The sequence below is a fragment of the Musa acuminata genome, unplaced genomic scaffold (assembly GCF_036884655.1).
Source record: "Musa acuminata AAA Group cultivar baxijiao unplaced genomic scaffold, Cavendish_Baxijiao_AAA HiC_scaffold_547, whole genome shotgun sequence".
NCBI lineage: Eukaryota > Viridiplantae > Streptophyta > Magnoliopsida > Zingiberales > Musaceae > Musa > Musa acuminata.
Genome location: NW_027020789.1, coordinates 77,501 through 82,500, shown reverse-complemented (window position 1 = coordinate 82,500; position 5,000 = coordinate 77,501).

Below are 5,000 nucleotides of genomic sequence, written 5' to 3'. Positions count from 1 at the left end.
ACGCTTCGCTCGCTGTTCGCCGCTCGCCGCTCGCTCGCGCAGCCAAAAATGACCAGTTTTGGCCCGTTTTTGGGCTGTTTTGGCCTGTTTATGGTCCGTTCTTGCGTGGTGCGGTGACCGTCGTGAGCGGAGCAAAACGTCAGCCATCTCAGCACCCTGGAACCCCCCGGGTGGCACAGGGCTGGATGGGGCTTTCGTATATAGCAGGGACGGTGCTGCCTCTCGCTTCGCTCGCTGTCCGCCGCTCGCCGCTCGCTCGCGCAGCCAAAAATGGCCAGTTTTGGCCCGTTTTTGGGCCGTTTTGGCCAGTTTTTGGCCTGTTCTTGCATTGCGCGGTGACCGTCGAGAGCGGAGCAAAACGTCAGCCATCTCAGCACCCTGGAACCCCCCGGGTGGCACAGGGCTGGATGGGGCTTTCGTATAGCAGGGACGGTGCTGCCTCTCGCTTCGCTCGCTGTCCGCCGCTCGCCGCTCGCTCGTGCAGCCAAAAATGGCCAGTTTTGGCCCGTTTTTGGGCCGTTTTGGCCAGTTTTTGGCCTGTTCTTGCATTGCGCGGTGACCGTCGAGAGCGGAGCAAAACGTCAGCCATCTCAGCACCCTGGAACCCCCCGGGTGGCACAGGGCTGGATGGGGCTTTCGTATAGCAGGGACGGTGCTGCCTCTCGCTTCGCTCGCTGTCCGCCGCTCGCCGCTCGCTCGTGCAGCCAAAAATGGCCAGTTTTGGCCCGTTTTTGGGCCGTTTTGGCCAGTTTTTGGCCTGTTCTTGCATTGCGCGGTGACCGTCGAGAGCGGAGCAAAACGTCAGCCATCTCAGCACCCTGGAACCCCCCGGGTGGCACAGGGCTGGATGGGGCTTTCGTATAGCAGGGACGGTGCTGCCTCTCGCTTCGCTCGCTGTCCGCCGCTCGCCGCTCGCTCGTGCAGCCAAAAATGGCCAGTTTTGGCCCGTTTTTGGGCCGTTTTGGCCAGTTTTTGGCCTGTTCTTGCATTGCGCGGTGACCGTCGAGAGCGGAGCAAAACGTCAGCCATCTCAGCACCCTGGAACCCCCCGGGTGGCACAGGGCTGGATGGGGCTTTCGTATAGCAGGGACGGTGCTGCCTCTCGCTTCGCTCGCTGTCCGCCGCTCGCCGCTCGCTCGTGCAGCCAAAAATGGCCAGTTTTGGCCCGTTTTTGGGCCGTTTTGGCCAGTTTTTGGCCTGTTCTTGCATTGCGCGGTGACCGTCGAGAGCGGAGCAAAACGTCAGCCATCTCAGCACCCTGGAACCCCCCGGGTGGCACAGGGCTGGATGGGGCTTTCGTATAGCAGGGACGGTGCTGCCTCTCGCTTCGCTCGCTGTCCGCCGCTCGCCGCTCGCTCGTGCAGCCAAAAATGGCCAGTTTTGGCCCGTTTTTGGGCCGTTTTGGCCAGTTTTTGGCCTGTTCTTGCATTGCGCGGTGACCGTCGAGAGCGGAGCAAAACGTCAGCCATCTCAGCACCCTGGAACCCCCCGGGTGGCACAGGGCTGGATGGGGCTTTCGTATAGCAGGGACGGTGCTGCCTCTCGCTTCGCTCGCTGTCCGCCGCTCGCCGCTCGCTCGTGCAGCCAAAAATGGCCAGTTTTGGCCCGTTTTTGGGCCGTTTTGGCCAGTTTTTGGCCTGTTCTTGCATTGCGCGGTGACCGTCGAGAGCGGAGCAAAACGTCAGCCATCTCAGCACCCTGGAACCCCCCGGGTGGCACAGGGCTGGATGGGGCTTTCGTATAGCAGGGACGGTGCTGCCTCTCGCTTCGCTCGCTGTCCGCCGCTCGCCGCTCGCTCGTGCAGCCAAAAATGGCCAGTTTTGGCCCGTTTTTGGGCCGTTTTGGCCAGTTTTTGGCCTGTTCTTGCATTGCGCGGTGACCGTCGAGAGCGGAGCAAAACGTCAGCCATCTCAGCACCCTGGAACCCCCCGGGTGGCACAGGGCTGGATGGGGCTTTCGTATAGCAGGGACGGTGCTGCCTCTCGCTTCGCTCGCTGTCCGCCGCTCGCCGCTCGCTCGTGCAGCCAAAAATGGCCAGTTTTGGCCCGTTTTTGGGCCGTTTTGGCCAGTTTTTGGCCTGTTCTTGCATTGCGCGGTGACCGTCGAGAGCGGAGCAAAACGTCAGCCATCTCAGCACCCTGGAACCCCCCGGGTGGCACAGGGCTGGATGGGGCTTTCGTATAGCAGGGACGGTGCTGCCTCTCGCTTCGCTCGCTGTCCGCCGCTCGCCGCTCGCTCGCGCAGCCAAAAATGGCCAGTTTTGGCCCGTTTTTGGGCCGTTTTGGCCAGTTTTTGGCCTGTTCTTGCATTGCGCGGTGACCGTCGAGAGCGGAGCAAAACGTCAGCCATCTCAGCACCCTGGAACCCCCCGGGTGGCACAGGGCTGGATGGGGCTTTCGTATAGCAGGGACGGTGCTGCCTCTCGCTTCGCTCGCTGTCCGCCGCTCGCCGCTCGCTCGTGCAGCCAAAAATGGCCAGTTTTGGCCCGTTTTTGGGCCGTTTTGGCCAGTTTTTGGCCTGTTCTTGCATTGCGCGGTGACCGTCGAGAGCGGAGCAAAACGTCAGCCATCTCAGCACCCTGGAACCCCCCCGGGTGGCACAGGGCTGGATGGGGCTTTCGTATAGCAGGGACGGTGCTGCCTCTCGCTTCGCTCGCTGTCCGCCGCTCGCCGCTCGCTCGTGCAGCCAAAAATGGCCAGTTTTGGCCCGTTTTTGGGCCGTTTTGGCCAGTTTTTGGCCTGTTCTTGCATTGCGCGGTGACCGTCGAGAGCGGAGCAAAACGTCAGCCATCTCAGCACCCTGGAACCCCCCGGGTGGCACAGGGCTGGATGGGGCTTTCGTATAGCAGGGACGGTGCTGCCTCTCGCTTCGCTCGCTGTCCGCCGCTCGCCGCTCGCTCGTGCAGCCAAAAATGGCCAGTTTTGGCCCGTTTTTGGGCCGTTTTGGCCAGTTTTTGGCCTGTTCTTGCATTGCGCGGTGACCGTCGAGAGCGGAGCAAAACGTCAGCCATCTCAGCACCCTGGAACCCCCCGGGTGGCACAGGGCTGGATGGGGCTTTCGTATAGCAGGGACGGTGCTGCCTCTCGCTTCGCTCGCTGTCCGCCGCTCGCCGCTCGCTCGCGCAGCCAAAAATGGCCAGTTTTGGCCCGTTTTTGGGCCGTTTTGGCCAGTTTTTGGCCTGTTCTTGCATTGCGCGGTGACCGTCGAGAGCGGAGCAAAACGTCAGCCATCTCAGCACCCTGGAACCCCCCGGGTGGCACAGGGCTGGATGGGGCTTTCGTATAGCAGGGACGGTGCTGCCTCTCGCTTCGCTCGCTGTCCGCCGCTCGCCGCTCGCTCGTGCAGCCAAAAATGGCCAGTTTTGGCCCGTTTTTGGGCCGTTTTGGCCAGTTTTTGGCCTGTTCTTGCATTGCGCGGTGACCGTCGAGAGCGGAGCAAAACGTCAGCCATCTCAGCACCCTGGAACCCCCCGGGTGGCACAGGGCTGGATGGGGCTTTCGTATAGCAGGGACGGTGCTGCCTCTCGCTTCGCTCGCTGTCCGCCGCTCGCCGCTCGCTCGTGCAGCCAAAAATGGCCAGTTTTGGCCCGTTTTTGGGCCGTTTTGGCCAGTTTTTGGCCTGTTCTTGCATTGCGCGGTGACCGTCGAGAGCGGAGCAAAACGTCAGCCATCTCAGCACCCTGGAACCCCCCGGGTGGCACAGGGCTGGATGGGGCTTTCGTATAGCAGGGACGGTGCTGCCTCTCGCTTCGCTCGCTGTCCGCCGCTCGCCGCTCGCTCGTGCAGCCAAAAATGGCCAGTTTTGGCCCGTTTTTGGGCCGTTTTGGCCAGTTTTTGGCCTGTTCTTGCATTGCGCGGTGACCGTCGAGAGCGGAGCAAAACGTCAGCCATCTCAGCACCCTGGAACCCTCCGGGTGGCACAGGGCTGGATGGGGCTTTCGTATAGCAGGGACGGTGCTGCCTCTCGCTTCGCTCGCTGTCCGCCGCTCGCCGCTCGCTCGCGCAGCCAAAAATGGCCAGTTTTGGCCCGTTTTTGGGCCGTTTTGGCCAGTTTTTGGCCTGTTCTTGCATTGCGCGGTGACCGTCGAGAGCGGAGCAAAACGTCAGCCATCTCAGCACCCTGGAACCCCCCGGGTGGCACAGGGCTGGATGGGGCTTTCGTATAGCAGGGACGGTGCTGCCTCTCGCTTCGCTCGCTGTCCGCCGCTCGCCGCTCGCGCAGCCAAAAATGGCCAGTTTTGGCCCGTTTTTGGGCCGTTTTGGCCAGTTTTTGGCCTGTTCTTGCATTGCGCGGTGACCGTCGAGAGCGGAGCAAAACGTCAGCCATCTCAGCACCCTGGAACCCCCCGGGTGGCACAGGGCTGGATGGGGCTTTCGTATAGCAGGGACGGTGCTGCCTCTCGCTTCGCTCGCTGTTCGCCGCTCGCCGCTCGCTCGCGCAGCCAAAAATGGCCAGTTTTGGCCCGTTTTTGGGCTGTTTTGGCCAGTTTTTGGCCTGTTCTTGCGTGGTGCGGTGACCGTCGTGAGCGGAGCAAAACGTCAGCCATCTCAGCACCCTGGAACCCCCCGGGTGGCACAGGGCTGGATGGGGCTTTCGTATAGCAGGGACGGTGCTGCCTCTCGCTTCGCTCGCTGTTCGCCGCTCGCCGCTCGCTCGCGCAGCCAAAAATGGCCAGTTTTGGCCCGTTTTTGGGCTGTTTTGGCCTGTTTTTGGGCTGTTCTTGTGTGGCGCGGTGACCGTCGTGAGCGGAGCAAAATGTCAGCCATCTCAGCACCCTGGAACCCCCCGGGTGGCACAGGGCTGGATGGGGCTTTCGTATAGCAGGGACGGTGCTGCCTCGCGCTTCGCTCGCTGTTCGCCGCTCTCCGCTCGCTCGCGCAGCAAAAAATGGCCAGTTTTGGCCCGTTTTTGGGCTGTTTTGGCCAGTTTTTGGCCTGTTCTTGCGTGCCGCGGCGACCGTCGTGAGCGGAGCAAAACGTCAGCCATCTCAGCACCCTGGA